General features: G+C 34.9%; 1 pseudogene; it reads right to left on the bottom strand.

Annotated features, from left to right (window-relative positions):
- Positions 1–5675: 5675 nt before the first annotated feature.
- On the bottom strand, positions 5676–6710 carry LOC116643352 (annotated as a pseudogene).
- Positions 6711–18450: the final 11740 nt, after the last annotated feature.

The raw sequence follows: 18450 nt of genomic DNA, 5'->3' as shown, positions 1-18450 counted from the left end.
GAGCTGGACGCTCAACCAATTGAGTCACCCAGGTGCCCCAAGCTTTACTTTAAAAAGAAGAAAACATAGGTTTTCAGGGCTAAAGGTCAGAATAGGTATTCAGAGTATACTTCCAGTAGACTGGAATACCTAATAATGCAAATATATATTTATAAACTATAATATAATAAGATGGCTAAACTGAAATTGAAGGACATTTTCTCTAGAATTTGAAGGGGAAAAAAATCATGGAAAAATCAATAACTATAACATTAGCATTCATTCAATAGGAAGTGATTCATAATTCATTTTACCATCTCATCTATATTTCACTGATGTGAACAAAGAGAAATGTATGGTTTGTAATAAATAAGTTATGGATATGCTTTATGTTTAATATATGTAACCTTGATTTAATATAATTTCTTACAGATCCAATAAGGATGACTTCTATGATTTATAACTTTTTTCCTAACATTTTGTGGTCAAAAGGTAATTCTGATAACTCTTAAATGAGTTTTTTCTCATTATAACCCAGAGACTATTCATTTATTATTAAATTTTGTGAAATTTCTTAGAGTATTTGATACAGATTTTTTTCCAGATAGAACATATTCCTCATTACTCCCTTCACAGCAAAACATCTATTTCTTTCTTATGTTTCTGTCCAAACACCTCAATAAATGAAGCAATCCACCTATAAAAATGATTGGTATAAACTTATACAATGAAACCACAACAGCAGATTTTTAAGTACATAGTTTCTTATCATCTTATCAAAATTTTTCCAGTAAATAAAGAATGAAGAGAACAGGAGAGAGGAACAAATTCAGAGCGGGAGAGGGAGAGAGTCATAAACAGAAACAAGGAAAGAAAAAGAAAGAGAGCAAATACTCTGTTGAAAAAAGTGAAGATCTAAAAGTTGGTTAAGTTGATCTAAGTTGATTACAGGTGAAATATCATTTTGGTTATGGTTTTAAGTACCATATTTTGTGGGTTTTTTACATTTTTACATGCAATTATTTATTTTTGTTCTATTTTCTTTATAGAAAATAAAGGCAGAATAGGTTTATGCTTTGGGATCCTGGTGGGGAAGGAGGAAGTACTGATGTTCTGTGTTGCTTTTAAGTGAATTGATGGGAGGAATGAGTGACAGTCTTAGTCTATTAGGGCTGCTATGACACAAATATCACATACTGGGTGGCTTAAACAACAAACACTTAAATCTTACAATTCTGAAGGCTGGAAGTCCAAGATCAAGGTGCAGGCAGATTCATGTCTGGGAAGGGTCTGCTTTTTGGTTCATAAATGGCCTTCTTCTCTTGGTGTCTTCCCATGGCAGAAAAGGCAAGGGGGTTCTCTGGGGTCTTTTATAAGAGCACTAATTGCATTTATGAGGGCTTTGCTCTTATGATCTAATCACCTCCCAAGAACCCTACCTCCAAATACTATCACACTGGGAATTAGGTTCCAACATACAAATTTTGGGGTGGCCATGGTCTCTAGAATTCTGCCCTGGTTCCCCAAAATTCATATCCTTGTCACATGCAAAATAAATTCATTCCATCTCAACAGCCCCAAAGTCTTAACTCATTCCAGCATCAACTCAAAAGTCTAAAATATAAAATCTCATCAAAAATCAGATACAGGTAAGACTGTATGTATGATTCATCCTGAGGCAAACTGCTGTCCAGATGTGAATCTTATAAAGCCAAATAAATTACATGCTTCCAAAATACAAGGGTGGGACACAGATAAGATAAACATTTCCATTCCAGAAGGGAGGATGAAGAAAGAAGAAAGAGGTAATACGTTCCAGGTAAGTCTGAAAACTAATGGGGGAAAATAACAATAAACCTTAAATCTCAAAAGTGATTCTCTTTGGCTCAATGCTCTGTCTTCATGGCCCTCTGAGGTGGCAGTGTCACTCCCAGGGCTCAGGGGGACAGCCCTATAGTGGATTGCTGCCTGGATCTCTCCAGTCAGACAGGTGGCTCCATCTTTTGAAATCCAGGTAGAGGTAGACATGCCCCTTGGGCTTTCACACTCTGCTCGCTGCTGAGGACTGTGGCTAAAGGGAGCTGCCAAATTTGCTTCCTGTGCACTCCTGAGGGGAGCCATCACTGCACTGGGGCCTACCAAAACCATACCTGGGACAGGGGAGGAGCCTGGTGCCAGAATGTGAAGGGAGCGTGCAATGTGAGGAGGCACCTGGCACTGTGCAGGAAGTGTGCTGCGGGTCCCACAGGCACAACTCCTCCTTTGAAACCACACTCTCTCCCAGGCCCTTGCATTCTGGGCCTGTGATTGGTAAGGCAGCCTTGATAATCTCTGAGTTGCCTTTGGGGTCATTCTTCCATGATCTTGAACAATAGCTCCTGGTTTCTGATGAGATGTTTGACTCATACAAATCTTCTTATCAAATGGTCAATTGGCCACACTGTTAGTGTTCTCATATTTTGCAATATGGATAGTCTGAGAATTACCCCAAATTTTAAGTTCTACTTCCTTTTTTTCTTAACAATTCCATCTTTATGTCATTTCTCTCTTCACATGATTTGCTATAAGCAATCAGAAGGAGACAAGCCAACCTTCAACATTTTGCTTAAAAATAGCCTCAAATAAATATGACTTAATTACTCACAAGTTCTACTTTCCACAAAACAATAGAACACAAACACAGTTAAAGTCTCTGCCCCTTTATAACAAGATTTGCCTTGCCTTCAGTTTCCAATAATATGTTCTGCATTTCCATCTGAAACCTCACTGGAATGGCCTCTACTGCTCTTATTTGTACCAACATACTGCTCAGGATTACATAAATATTCTCCAAGTTTGAGGCTTTCTCTATAGCTCTTTTCTTTCTGAGCTGTCACCAAAATCACCTTTAAAGGTTTAGGTCCATGGCAATGTAGGTTTTTTCTAGGATCACTTCAAAACTCTTCCAGGCTCTACCCATTCTCCAGGTCCAAAGCTACTTCCAGATTTTTATTTTTATTTTTATTTTTTTTAAAGATTTTATTTATTTATTTGAGACAGAGAGAATGAGAGAGAGAGAGCACATGAGAGGGGGGAGGGTCAGAGGGAGAAGCAGGCTCCCTGCCGAGTAGGGAGCCCAATGCGGGACTCGATCCAGGGACTCCAGGATCATGACCTGAGCCGAAGGCAGTCGCTTAACCAACTGAGCCACCCAGGCACCCGACTTCCAGATTTTTAGTTATTGGTTACAGAAGCATCCCACTTCTTAGAACCAATTTCTGTTTTAGTCCATTTGGGTTTCTATAACAAAACTCTTGGGGCGCCTGGGTGGCTCAGTCGTTAAGCGTCTGCCTTCGGCTCAGGTCATGATCCCAGGGTCCTGGGATCGAGTCCTGCATCGGGCTCCCTGCTCCACGGGAAGCCTGCTTCTCCCTCTCCCACTCCCCCTGCTTGTGTTTGCTCTCTTGCTGTGTCTCTGTCAAATAAATAAATAAAATCTTTAAAAAAAAAAAAAAAAAAACTCTATAGATTGGATGGATTAAATGACAACATTTATATCTTATAGTTCTGGAGACTGGAAGTCAAAAATCAAGTTGCCCACAAATTCAGTGTCTAACAAGGGCCAAATCTTGGTTCATAAATGGCTGTATTCTTGCTGTATCCTCACATGGCAGAAGAAGCAAGAGAGTTCTCTGGAATCTCTTTTATAACGACACTAATCCCATTCATGAGTTCTCCACCCTCATGACTTCCCAAAAGTCTCATCTCCAAATATCATCACACAGGGAATTAGTTTTCAGCATATGAGTCTAGGGCAACACAAACATTTGGTTTATAGCAAAGACCAATATTCTCTGGCTAATAACTTGCTTTGGTTAAGAAAAAGTCCCTTTAAGGGGCGCCTGGGTGGCCCAGCCGATTAAGTGCTGGAATCTTGTGAGATTGTAAGATCGAGCCCCAAATTGGGCTCCACACTGGGCTTAGAGCCTACTTAAGGTTCTCTCTCTCCTTCTTCCTCTGCCCCTCCCCTTACTCTTTAAAAAAAAAGAAAAAGTCTCTTTAAGATCTATAAAGTATGGTCAAATGTAATCCATCATTAACCAAGACATTTTCAGAAGAATGTAAATCACTTAAAACTATCACAAACTAGTACTGCAAACTACTGCCTCTACAAGGGAAGTTGTATATTTGTTAGAAAGTTATCAGAATCTTATAGTTTTTTTAAATAATCCATCAATTCATTGCTTGACTTATTAATTTACTTTTTTGTCTTTTAATATTTAAATAAAGACTTCAGTTTTAAACATCTGTAAGACATTCATTAATCCATTTATTATTTTACTTTTTAAATTTAACTTCAAGTGGCAGAAGAAACAAAATTATGTAATGAGACTGTATTTTAGCACTATGTCTTCAAATAGGGAAACCAAAAAAACTTACTACCACCAAAATAAACCAACTAACCTAATTTATTAGGCATGTCTGCAATTTATTTTCCTTTACATGATTTTTTTGGGGGGGCGGAAATTTCACTTTCAAAGAATCAAGTCCTTGCCAACAGAGCAATCTCTCTAAAAATAAAATCCAGTATCTAGACTCTCAAAACTCACAAAACCAAATGGAAATGTCTGGCTGTTAGCCAATAGTGCCAATGCTCAGGTCAGCTTCACATCACAGGGAATAATCTGTAACTAATTTCAGTAGGCAAATTCCAATTCTAAACATTGTTAGAGACTACCGCTGTTATTCCCAACTGTGTTGGCAACTGTATTCTTGCTGAATTGTATATGACAAATTTTCTTTGGCAACTTTTTATACTATCAAACCACACAACTGGACAACTATAAAGGTTTGAATTAACTTAGTATTTCAAAAATTTCAAACTTCATAATTATTTAAATGTAAATTTCTTATAGATGCATCTTATAAGAAACATGCCTAATGTAATATAACGACAACAAAAGAACTTCTAATAATCATTATTAAAAGCTTTTCAGATATATGTACAAGTACATAATTGAACTCAAACACCAGTGAAAATATTATAATGTTAGCTCCAATTCACTATCAGACTTCCTGTGATAAAGGATATATTAAATGTAAAAACTAAAATCTGGGTATCCAACAATTTTTCTGGAAGGCTATTTCAAATGGATTCAAATGGCCTAAACAATGACTAGAATATAATATGAATTCTCACTATAATACCTCATAATACTGATAACGTAATAACTTTTAATCCTTGTTCTACGGAATAAACCTATTTTGGAGGCTTGGCAAAATATTACCAAGAAATTTAAACATGAAAGTCAAGTCCAGATCTATAACTATGAAATATTTCTATACATAACAAAATCACCAATTTAAATTATAAATGGCTTCCATTAAATATTACCACTCCAAAATTCACACAATGTAAATTAAAATGGTATGGCAGAAAGTGCAATCTAAAAATGTTCACATTTCAAAGATAAATGATGGAAGTTTAGCCAGCAAAAATTCAAGTAGGCATTTATGTAAATATTTTTATGCAAACTTTGATGAGTAAGATATAAGAAATGACTTGTTTCAATAATTTTATGTACAGCTTGCATACATCTTAAAACAAGTACAACTGAAAACATTTCTATGTAAAAGCCACAATAAAGTCCAATGAAATACTAAATAACAGTCTTACAAACTGGTCTCTCAAGAGAATAACAACTGAGTATGGTATTCTAAGAAATGTCCTCGTCTTGATCAATCATTTGTTTTAACTGAAAAGACATCTGCCAGCTTATGTTTTAGAATTTCTGAACCTCTGACTTTAAGGCATAACAAGTATTCTCTACTTTGGCCAAACTTTGTTTTGAAGGTATACAACTTCTTAGAAACCTCATAAGGTCCAGTATTGCCAATGAATGAAAACCCATCATAAACCTGACATAAAAACTGGCTCATTTTAAAGGGGGTGTCAATGTACCCATCCCCCACACTGTTAATACACATCCACATCAACTCCCCAGTTAAAATAGCCATTTCCAGAAGGTAATCAACAGGTGTGATTTTCAGTCTCCAAGTTCCAAACTGCTTCTCCTGGGCATCGGTGGGGGGGAGGGGATGTCTCATTTTCTTTTTATATTCTTCTGTTGTAAATATCAATTATTTAATTTCACCCATACTGATAAGTGATTGTGTTTTGATGAAATGTTGAAAAGAAACAGCCTTCACATATTCCTGCAGGCCTGTAGTAATAGCTCTATGGAACTGATGCATGTCCTCTCCTGAGAGCTCCTGGGCTACTTGTGATATCTTTTGTCTCCTACCATCCAATTTAATTTCTGATTCAGTCAATATATCTTCCATATCAGGAGCACTTGTAATCCCGTGGAGGAAAAAAAATTGTCCTTTTACTTTCAGCAGTTTATATCCTAAGTCTCTCATATTTGTCATGTTTTGCATCAAGTTCCTGCTGAAGTGATCTGAAGGCCACATCACAGGTGAAGATGGATTAACATCCTTCCCTTCTCTTCCTGATTATATGGGGAATTCTCATGCTTCCTTTTTCTGAACCTCCTGATCCTCCTTTGCTGCTCGTGTTGTCATGGCCTACAGTGAGATGAGCAGAGGCTGAGGGCCTTGGAGCCAGCAAAGTGCCTAAGATACTAGCTGGAGAGCCTGCCCAGTATCCCTTTGCAGCCAGCCGAAGTCCACACAGTCAATTTAATAATTTACTTGTTTAAATAACAAACACACACACATATACCTGGCATAACGCCTAATGATACAATGTATTCTTAGGACAAATTTTGAAAATCAACAGTATTAACTTTAGGAACTGTGGTAAATCTTGGTGTTTGGTTTTGTGTTTATTTGGCTAGGATTTATGCTGTGTTTAATATCTGCCCTAGCTGCAGATGTCAGAGACTAAATTTCTTCGGCAGCTTTTGTGTCTTTTGTTGTCTTGGATTTTCCTTGAGAGTCCTTTTTGAATAGGGTCTGAGTCTTAACAGTTCTTTTCAGCTTTAATTCCCAGTTATCATATATAATAAGCCTGTTGATGTGGCAGTAAGATGTGGGGGCGGGGGAAATGTTCTCTAGCAGTAAGATCGAGTTAGGGTAAGTCTTTTAGTAAGCCTGTGTCCCTGAGCTGTGATCTTCACAAGTGCTTCTCAGTCTTTTTCTTTTCTTTTCTTTTTTTTTCCTCCTTAGGTGACACAGGAAGACTGGGGATGCTGGGTGGGCTGGAGATGGGGATTTCTTTTCCTTCACACTGGTAAAAGAGTTTTCATTATGGGCAAGCCTTTGTTAAGAGAATAGAATTCTCTGAGCATATTCCAAAATGGTTACTTTACCCGTACTCCTGTTGGAAGCGCGGTGGGGGGGGGGGGGGGGGGGGGCAGGGTTCTCAGATCTTCAGAGTGAGAACCTGGTAGGGCACCTAGAGGGAAAACTACAAAAATGCAGGAGACACTTAGGACTGATCTCCCTGAGGTTTTTATATCTCAAGCCAGTCCACACTAGTCTAAGCAATTAGTCAACTGTATCCTTTATTAGCACTGATGCTGGCTCTCGCGGCTGCCTCTGTTTCTGATAAACTATAAGCTCTGCACCTCCCTTTCTTCCCAATCGTTCAGCACACTGATTTGCCCTGTGACCTTAATTCTCTGCTGGATCTGAGAGGTGGTGATGTATGTTTCTTCAGCTTTTTTCTTGTTATGAGGATGGGAGTGACAACTTCCAAACCCTACATTTGGACTGGGAACTGGAAGTCTAATATTAACTCTCACTTGTATGGCTAATGAACTGTTAGTGGGATGTGATATGGATTACTTTGGGGCCAATGTTTTAAGAGTCAGTGTAAGATTTGCAAGTTTAAGTATAATATCACTCACATTTATATAATAATTATTGTCAGAAAATTACAGAAGAATTTAAATCTGAAATTAAATAAAATCAAGACAACTCATCCAAAGATGTGTGTATTAAAATTTTACTTAATTTGGATATGTTGCAGATTTTATTCTAAAACAAATTTATATGATACCATTTTATTTAAACTTTTAAAGCAGGAATACCACTAAAAATTGCCATTGTATTTTTAGTTACACTGGAAAAGGAAGGAGAGTAACAATCAAAATGATGCTTTGGTAACATTTACAAGTAATTGTAAAATGTGTCAAACATTTTCTGATATAAATTAAATTTTTGAGAAACAATTTACTTTTTAAAGACACAACATAGGAAGATAAAAAGTATAAATTTTCTAAATACTGAAAACATACAATATATTTTTTGATTTCCCATGTTTTTATTTTATATGTGTATGAAATGATATGATATATTAGGTGTCATCTAAAAGCTTTTCAGTTTTTTTTGTTATATTTTCTCCAGTTTCTTCTTCTTTGATAGTGTAATTATGCCAGTACTACTGAGAAGGTAATCTTAATATAATTAGTAGTCTATGAAAATAAAGTCGATTCACAGATTCTAAGTTATTTTCCTTTTAACATTCAAGACAGTCTTACTTTGTTGACGATTTTTGTTGTGAATGGATGTTATACTTTGTCAAATTATTTTTCTGCATCTATTGAAATGATCATATGGTTCTTATCCTTTCTTCTATTAATGCGGTGTATCATGTTGATGGATTTGTGAATATTGAATCACCCCTGCAACCCAGGAATAAATCCCACTTGATTGTGGTGAATGATTCTTTTAATGTATTGTTGGATTCAGTTTGCTAGTATTTTATTGAGAATTTCTGTATCCATGTTCATCAGGGATACTGGCGTGTACTTCTCTTTTTTATTGGAATCTTTATCTGGTTTTGGTATCAAGGTAACACTGGCCTCATAAAATGAATCTGGAAGTTTTCTTTCCTTTTCTATTTTTTGGAATAATTTGAGAAGAATAGGTATTAACTTTTCTTTAAATGTTTGATAGAATTCGCCTGTGACACCATCTGCCCCTGGACTTTTGTTTGTTAGGAGGTTTCTGATTACAGATTCAATTTCTTAGCTGGTTATTCGTCTCTTCAAGTTTTCTATCTCTTCTTGTTTCAGTTTTGGTAGTTTATATGCTTCTAGGAATTTATTCATTTCCACTAGGTTGTCCTTTTTTGTTGGCATGTAGTTTTTTCATAATATTCTCTTATAATTGTTTGTATTTCTCCTCTCTCATTTGTGATTTTACTTATTTGGGTCCTTTTTCTTTTCTTTTTGTAAGTCTGGCTCAAGGTTTATCAATTTTATTAATTTTTTCAAAGTACCAGCTCCTGGTTTCATTGATTTGTTCTACCGTTTTTGTTTTTGTTTTTTCAGTTTCTATATCATATATTTCTGCTTGAATCTTTATTATTTCCTTCCTTCTGTTGGCTTTAGACTTTGTGTAGAGGGAAAATACCTCACCATAATAAAGTCCATATACAAGAAACCCATAATTAATCTCATCCTCAATGGGGAAAAATTGAGAGCTTCTCCTCTACAGTCAGGAATAAGACAGGGATATCCACTCTCACCATTGTTATTTCACATAGTACTGGAAGTCCTAGACTCAGCAATCAGACAAGAAAAAGAAATAAAAGGCATCCGAATCAGCAAGGAAGAAGTCAAACTTTCACTATTCACAGATGACATGATACTCTATGTAGAAAACCCAAAAAGACTCCACCAAAAATTTGCCAGAACTGATATGAGAATTTAGTAATGTCATAGAATACAAAATCAATATACAGAAATCTATTGCATTCTACACACTAATAATGAAGCAACAAAAACAGAAATTAAGGAACCAATTTCATTTACAATTTCACTAAAAACAGTAAGATACTTAGGAATAATCCTAACCAAAGAGGTAAAAGGCCTCTACTTTGAAAACTATAAGAGACTGATGATGGAAGAAATTGAAGACAACATAAAGAAATGGAAAAACATTCCATGCTCATGGATTGGAAGAATATTGTTAAAATGTCTCTATTACCCAAAGCATTCTACATATTTAATGCAATCCCTATCATAATTTCAATGCATTTTTCACAGAGCTAGAATCAACATCCTAAAATTTGTATGGAAATACAAAAGACCCCAAGTAGCCAAAGCAACCTTGAAAAAGAAAAGCGAAGCTGGAGGCATCAAAATTCCGGACTACAAGTTATATTACAAAGCTGTAGTGATCAAGACAGTATATTACTGACATAAAAACAGACACACAGATCAATAGGACAGAATAGAAAACCCAGAGATGAACCCACAGCAGAACAGAAAAGAATATCCATTTTCTTCAACAAATGGTGTTGGGAAAACTAGACAGCAACATGTCCAAGAAAGAAACTGAACCACTTTCTTATACCATACACAAAAATAAATTCAAAATGGATGAAAGACATAAATGTGAGACAGGAAACAATCAAAATCTTAGAGGAGAACACAATCAGTAAGCTAAAATCAACAACACAAGAAACAACAGGTGTTGGCCAGGATGTGGAGAAAGGGGAACCCTTTTGCACTGTTGGTGGGAATGCAAATTAGTGCAGCCACTCTGGAAAACAGTATGGAGGTTCCTCAAAAGGTGAAGGATAGAACTTCCCTATGATCCAGCAATTGCACTACTAGGTATTTACCCGAAGAACACAAAAATACGAATTCAAAGGGATACATGCAACCTGATGTTTATAGTAGCATTATCTATAATAGCCAAATTATGGAAAGAGCCCAAATGTCCATAGACTGATGAATGGATAAAGAAAAAATAGTGTATATAACAACAGAATTTTACTCAGCCGTAAAAAAGAATGAAATCATCTTGCCATTTTCAAAGACATGGATGGAGCTACAGATTATTATGTTAAGTGAAATAAATTAGTCAGAGAAAGACAAATACCATATTATTTCACTCATATGTGGAATTTAAGAAACAAAACAAAACAACAAAGGGAAAAAAAGGAGAGAGAGACAAACCAAGAAACAGACTGTTAACTATAGAGAACAAACTGATGGTTACCAGAGGGAAGGGGAAGGGTTGAATAGGTAATGGGGATTAAGGAGTGCACTTGCTGTGATGAGTACCCAGTGTTGTATGGAAGTGTTGAATCACTATATTGTACAACTGAAACTAATATTAGACTGTAACTAACTGGAATTTAACCTAAAACTTAAAAAGTAAACTAATGAAAAACCAAACAAAAGTCTTACATCTCTTTTCTTTATAACAAAAATGTTCTAAACATAAAGCTTTTGAAGAGACCTATAAAACTAATAAATATTACCAATTTTTAAATTTTTCTTTTTTTAATCCTGACTCTAATTTCTGAATACTTCTACAAATTCTAATAGTCTAGGGTGAGCATGCTGTCCAATCATCAGACCAATTACATTATCTTACAGGAACTTATGTACATGTATGCATTGATATGCTTCCAAGTGTAGATGATTTCACCTGTATTGTTTATTGCACAGAGACAAAAAGTGTCTTCTGAAAAGCAGTCAGAAATTTCCAGTCAGCATTTTATTGGTAGACAATGTAATTAAAAGAATAAAAATAATAAAAGTACCTGGGTGGCTCAGTCAGTTAAGTGACTGACTCCTGATATGGGCTCAGGTCATGATCTCAGGGTCCTGCGATTAAGCCCCGTGTCAGGTTCCATGCTCAGTGCAGAGTCAGCGTGAGGATTCTCTCCTTCTCCCTCTGCCCCTCCCCACATTGTGCTCTCTCTCTCTCTCTCTGTCTCTCTCCAAAAATAAATAAATAAACCTTAAAAAAATATAAACAGTACCAAGAATCAAGATTGTTCATTCTGTGTAATCCTTTTGCATAGTATCTAGTTATGCTCCTTTAGCCCAATGTTCTAGTCAATCTTTTGTTTTCTCTATGAAATAGAAATTATACCATTTGTTCATTCAGATTATTAAACTGTAAGAATTAAACAAAATGTGTTCAAGAGGTTAAGTCATCTAAATAGGGAAACTGACTGAATTTGTCAAGTATAGCCTTTTACAGTGCTCCCAAACTCACCAACAATGCATGTATTAATATTGTAGACATGATTAAGACAACATGTGAAAGCACATAAAAAATTACAAGGTTTTGAAAAATAACTGATGCCATTTTCTTAATCATGGGTTGTGTTACTCATGTATTCTGTGCATCTACATTCTTTTGATTTTGAATCAACTTTTAATTAACTACAAAAGAATTCTCTAGTTCTAGCCATGAATCCTGATGAAATAATATCTTAACCCCAAGGGCATGGAAATAAATCAATCTCCCTCCAATGTAATGATCAGAGGAACAAAAATTTCTCTGCATAGCAGTTACATTTGCTATACTAAAAATCATGTGTGAGGTTTATACAATAATCCTTATCCCTAGCACACTGGACCAAAATAGATTATTGTAGAACTAAAATTTCTCCACACTATATAAATCGGATTTCAATTTAAATTCATTCTAAGCCCATCTATAACTTTTAGATCACTGCTTTTGGGGAGTGTTGATGTAGAAAATCACATTATTTAAAGGCAAATGTTTTAAGATGACTTTAATTTTAAAACTCAAAATCATATATCTTAACAATAGATACTGGATAGGAAGCTTATCTATGTACTCTGGGAGTTATACATTTTCCCCATCTTCTTTTAAGTCAGGACATACATTTAACTAGTCAATGTAAGATGTAGTAAAATTCCTGGCTACAATTTATTCACAACCATTTGAAGAAGAATGGTTGATGGATTGATATATTCTGAAATTGTGTACTGAGCTAGAAGAAAACAAATCTGTAAAATATATAAATCTTTTGTCAGGCTTTACAAGTTCAAAACCATTTGAAGCTTTTCTACATCTTTCCTGATGTTTAAATACCTGTGTGATGACATATTGAGGTTAGAGTTCTCAATGAAGCAGTGCTGGGTATTTGAAAGCACTTGCATTGATTTTATCACTAGATAGCAGCTATGTGACAATTGATGGATTGTAGGGACCACAGTCCATTAACTCTATATGCCTATCTGTTATCAGTAGACTTTTAAAGTCTCCTTATTTTTTATCTGCACTTTTGATATTTACTAAAAAAAGCACTTTTATTTGACATATATATTTTATGCTCAAGAAATCAATGATATTAATTACCTAGAGTAGACTTAAGTAATATGTATCCAAATTGATTGACGTGCCTTAGTACTTTATTTTAACCAATAAGATAAAATAAATGTTGATTCCATAAAGAGACAGAGCATTGATTTTTATTTTCTGTTGAATTCTTAGTTCTTAATAAATCATCCTGTTTATTGATAGTGTTGCTGGACATGGGGGAATTGTTGGTTGATATGTCATTAACAATTCTCAGAAGGCTAAATCCAGTTCCTCACCAACCCTCTATAATGCCAGTTGAATCTTTAACACAGAGAAATTCTTTTATAATAATATAATTTATGAAAAAGAACAATAAATCTAAGGAGGCTGAAGGAACATTTTTAAATCATATTATTAGCAAGTTTTGAAAATCTTAAGGTTTGGTAAGCATGGACAGCAATTTCTTCTATATCCGATAGTCAACAGTTTGATGGCTCTTTTTATACTAAATGCACTTCATATAATGAAATCCACAGGATCTAGTGAGCAGGTAGTCAAATTTACATGGTAAAAAGATCTGGATGGAGATTCTAGTACTATACTAGCTGAATTTCTTAATCTTCCTTAATTACAGTTTTGTCATCTGTAAAATATGGATAATTATAGCTACCCTGTTGTGAGAGATACAGTCTGAGAGGACATAAAGTAGATTCTCAGCAAATGGGTCAATCATTTTATAGACCACAGTTGCAAGCAAAACTAATCTGGACATATGGTGTAACTGACAGATGTCAAAATAGGATCAGAGAGGAAAGAAAGTCTTTTTTGTGGTCACAGAGACATAGTTAAAGCTTTATAAGGACTTAAAGGAAATTTGATGTGTGTGGCAACACAAACCTTTCTCAGCTGAATTATTAGATAAATCCCAGAGAAATCCTGGGTTACATAACATACAAAACATAAATAAAACATAAAACATAAATAAATAATAAAGGTGCTATATTTTTTTTAAAATTTCAGACATCATATTTTAATAATCTTATTAACTGATGAGGTGGCATTAATGAGATGTAAATAAGCAGGCATTGTATTAGGGAATCTGATATATCTGTAGTCTGTTTTATATTAAAATAATTGTGAAACCCCATTATTGACAGTAAAATATACTTTTTTTTTTTAAAGATTTTATTTATTTGACAGAGAGAGACACAGCGAGAGAGGGAACACAAGCAGGGAGAGTTGGAGAGGGAGAAGCAGGCTTCCCACACAGCAGGGAGCCCGGTGCAGAGCTCGATCCCAGGACCTGAGCTGAAGGCAGACCCTTAACAACTGAGCCACCCAGGCACCCCTAAAATATACTTTTAATATTAGTCTGAACAATGACATATATGGTTATAAATTATTTGAAAATAAAATTACATATAAATGTCCTGTATAAAAAGACATATAAATTTCACAAGTCTTATGAGTTGTGAGTTAATATTAAAAATCAAATCATTAGGAAAGTTTTTTAATGTAAATTTTGAATTAGGAAAATATTTTTAAACCATAAAAACTATGGATGCTTTGATGAAAGAAGACCAAACAATTTGACCACAAACAATTGAAATGTATAGGTCAAGACAAGGCCACCAAAAGTATTTTTGTTCAAAATAAAATTGAAGGGCAAATAGGAAACTCATGCTACATGATCATTTATTATGTAGAACATACATGAAAAATTATCGAACTATTATTTTATCACTGAATTCACAAATACTATTTTTTGGTAACAGAGTTTAACTGAAAAAAGACAATGCTGATATAACAGATACCTTGATACATTGCTAGTAGTAGTTTAAATGGCACAATTCGTCTGGAAAACAATCATGACCTTTAAACATATTCATGTTAACCAGGTAACTCCCACTGGAGAATCACTCCTAATGAAATAATTCCAAACATTTGATATATATGTTTTTGTAATAAGTTAGTAATAAAAACCAACATATTAACATATTTACTAGTTCCAGGTAACCTCAATTCCTTGAGGAAATAAAGGCAAAATTTTGAGTTAAAATTTTGAGGGAAAAGACAAATATTCTAAGCATTAGGGCTTTTTGAATTCTTCATTTGTTTTGGGCATATGCAAAATTATCCTATTACCTGATTTTGGTACCTCTTTTTCAAAATGACATAATTATATAGCGAATAATATATACAATTTTTAAAAATAATTCATAGTCTTTTTATAGAGTGGTAATGAAACTATCTTGTGTGCTTAGTTTGTCTTACTAATGATTTTTTTCAAATACTTATCATAGTGAAGAATACATTATTCTGTTTATAAAATGTATTTACTCAACATTAAGTTTTGTGAAGTTCATACTTAGAGCTTTATGTTCAACTAATTTAGAAGGAAAAAATAACAAGAATACAGTGGCTGATACATTTGCTGATAAAATCTATTTAATGATACAAAATCTAATAAAAAGTAGGCAAACATTGAATTTCTCTTCAAAAATGGTGCTAAAGTTTAAATAGTTGATTTCTAGAGATCTGCTTATGAACTAGTAAATACAATATGTACCCAGGCACCTTTATAACAGATGAAAAAATAGAATCTTCTTAAAGAAGCATGCTAACACTCTTGTAATTCCTCCATATATCATGAAATGAAACAGATATGGAAATTTATTTCTTTCATACTATTATTCCTTATCACTTCCCCAGGGTCACTTTTTATAGAAGAAGTTCCTGTCCACCACTTAACATACTCAGGTTGGAGGTTTGGGAAGCTTTTTCCAATCTTCTGTACATCCTGTCTGAATCTACATTATTTGGTTATCTTCCCACCCACTCCCACTATGCTCCCCACTGAGTTGGAGCACGTGTACCCCAAGTGAATGACACTTTGCTCCACTTTTATTACCTCCCAAATTCAAGTCACCATTATCTTTCGCCAAGACTGATCAAACAGCTACTTATACTGTCTCCTCGATTTCAAGAATGGACTTTCATGACTTTTCCTCCACAATGACGCCAGCGTAATTATCCAGGAATGTAAGTAAGATTGTATCTATCATTTGAATGCTTAAAACATTCCAATGGCTTTGAACTGCATGTAGAAAATATGCAAACATTTTATGTTGGCCTTGTAGTCCCTGCATGATATAACTCTGATTTCTCTAATTTCATCAACTACACACACCCTTATTCATCATGAGCTTGTCCTGGGTTGCCAGATCTAACCAAAAAATGAAGGAAAAAAGAAAATATGCAATTAAATTTAAATTTCAGATTTTAAAAAAACCTCTCTTTAAAGTAGAAGTATGTGCCATGTGATAGTTGGGATATAGTTCTAGCAAAAAAAAAAAAAAAAAAAAAAAGGTATTTATCTTTTTATTTAAAATTCAATTTTAACTGAGTGTCTTCTATTTTATCTGGCAACTCTAATTCTAGCCCTCCCAAATTCCTTTCTCTGCCTGAACATTGTCACGCTTACACATCCCACAGAGTTTTTGAACATGCTCATCTCTGTACCTGAAATGTTCTTTCTTCAGGTTTTCACCTATAACAAATGTTAAAATTTAAACGGTAACTAGGCCCCAAAATAAAACATGTGAAAATTCAAAATGTAGTGCTAAATAACAATATGCAGTTTTTTCAAAGATTAGAAAATCCAGTTTCACAAGTCTATGACCCCTCCATGACATCAAACATATAAAAAGGAACATACACACACAAAAAAGGAGGATTTTGTGAGGAAAAATTCCTTGAGGAGAGGAGAGAAATTCAAAGCAGGCAAAAAGAGAACAGATCACCTGTGTTAGCCTGAAAACTGGCCCTCCAAATATGTCTATGTCTTAATCCTTGGAACCTGTGAATGTTATCTTTTACAGCAAAAGAGATTTTGCAGATGTGACTGAATTAAAGATCTTGAGAACGGGAGATCATCCTGGATTACCCAGATAGGTCCAAAGTAATTGTAAGGGCCCTTATCAGAGGGACCCGTGAAGAGTCAGAATCAGAGAAGAGAGCAATGCAATGACAGCTGCAGAGACTGGAGAGGTACAACTTGAAGGTGGAGGAAAGGGCTCAAGCCAAGGAGTCCAGGCACCCAGTAAAAGCAGGAAACTGCAGGGCAACAGATGCTCCCCCCAGAACCTTCTGAAGGAACCAGCTCTGCAGATACTTTTCATTTTGGCCCCATGAGGCTCAGTCCTCAAGACTATATAAGAATAAATTTATATGGTTTTAAGCCATTAAACTTGTGGCAATTTGTGAAGGTGACTACAGGAAGCTAATACACCAGCAAACTCACAGCCCCCTGCTCTGTTCCCATTACATCGTCCAAACTAAAGCAGTCCTGATCTTGGGGGGAAAATAGCAGTTATTGCTAAATCAGGGTCACAGTTTATAGTTATATCTCTGGATATTTTAATTAGTAAATGTTCAACTTAAAGTGAATTAAAGTTTATCTTTTCCCAAAAGGGATCAGGAGAGTTATTGGATTTGCAAATATTCTCATAGATTCTTAGAGGTGAACTTATTGATCAGGAACTGTTCCTTTTAAAGGAACTTTATTCACATTTGTCTTAAATTTGGCATTCAGACAGCACTCCAGTTAAATTAAGTCCCACTTAGTCATTCTTCTTTATTACTCTGAGTTCATTTTAAAATTTTGTTGGGGAGAGTGGTTTCAAACCTCAACCTATTTTTATAACAAGTATGATTAAATATTTTGGAATCTCTTAAAAAATAAGCCAAGCAAAATGCATTAAACCTTTTTAGTTAGCCATTGAAACAATCTTGTTGACAGAGAAAGTGCTTTTAGGCACTCCTTGAATGATATATAGTATGTGTACTTCTCTTCAGAAATCAAGCACATAAATAAATGCATCTGGTAGCCTCTCTAGTCTGTTGCTAAGAGACAGCAAATTAGGTGGTTTTAGAATTGGGGAACAAAGAAAATTACTATGTTTAATGCATGTTCTAAAAAGAAAAGAAAAAGAGAATGCAACAAGATTTTTATCAAATATAAGCACTGCAAACATAACAGTATTCACCAATATAAGGCATTATAATATGAGCACCCTTATGATGGGCGACAGGGGAGAAATAGTACTGATAAGCAGGATGACAAACAGAACTGAGAACATTAAGAAATTCTTATCTCTTCAAAATCCAGAGGCATAGTATAAGCTTTGCTTTAATGTTAGGAAGACTACTTACTAGGTTAATTTTTCATCCACAATAAAACAATTTCTTAAAATGGCATGATAAAACATCATCAACATACCAATTCTATAAAAGTGAGTAAACAATTCGGCAACTTGAGGAAAGATTCATATTTTGGCTACAAACACGTATCTAAAATTAGTCTGGTCATTTTTCGGGGCACCTGGGTGGCTCAGTCTGTTAAGTGTCTGCCTTCAGCTCAGGTCATGATCCCAGGGTCCT

This window comes from Phoca vitulina, unplaced genomic scaffold (assembly GCF_004348235.1).
Source record: "Phoca vitulina isolate PV1807 unplaced genomic scaffold, GSC_HSeal_1.0 scaffold26, whole genome shotgun sequence".
Classification (NCBI taxonomy): Eukaryota; Metazoa; Chordata; class Mammalia; order Carnivora; family Phocidae; genus Phoca; species Phoca vitulina.
This window is presented reverse-complemented; position numbering and strand designations above follow the sequence as displayed.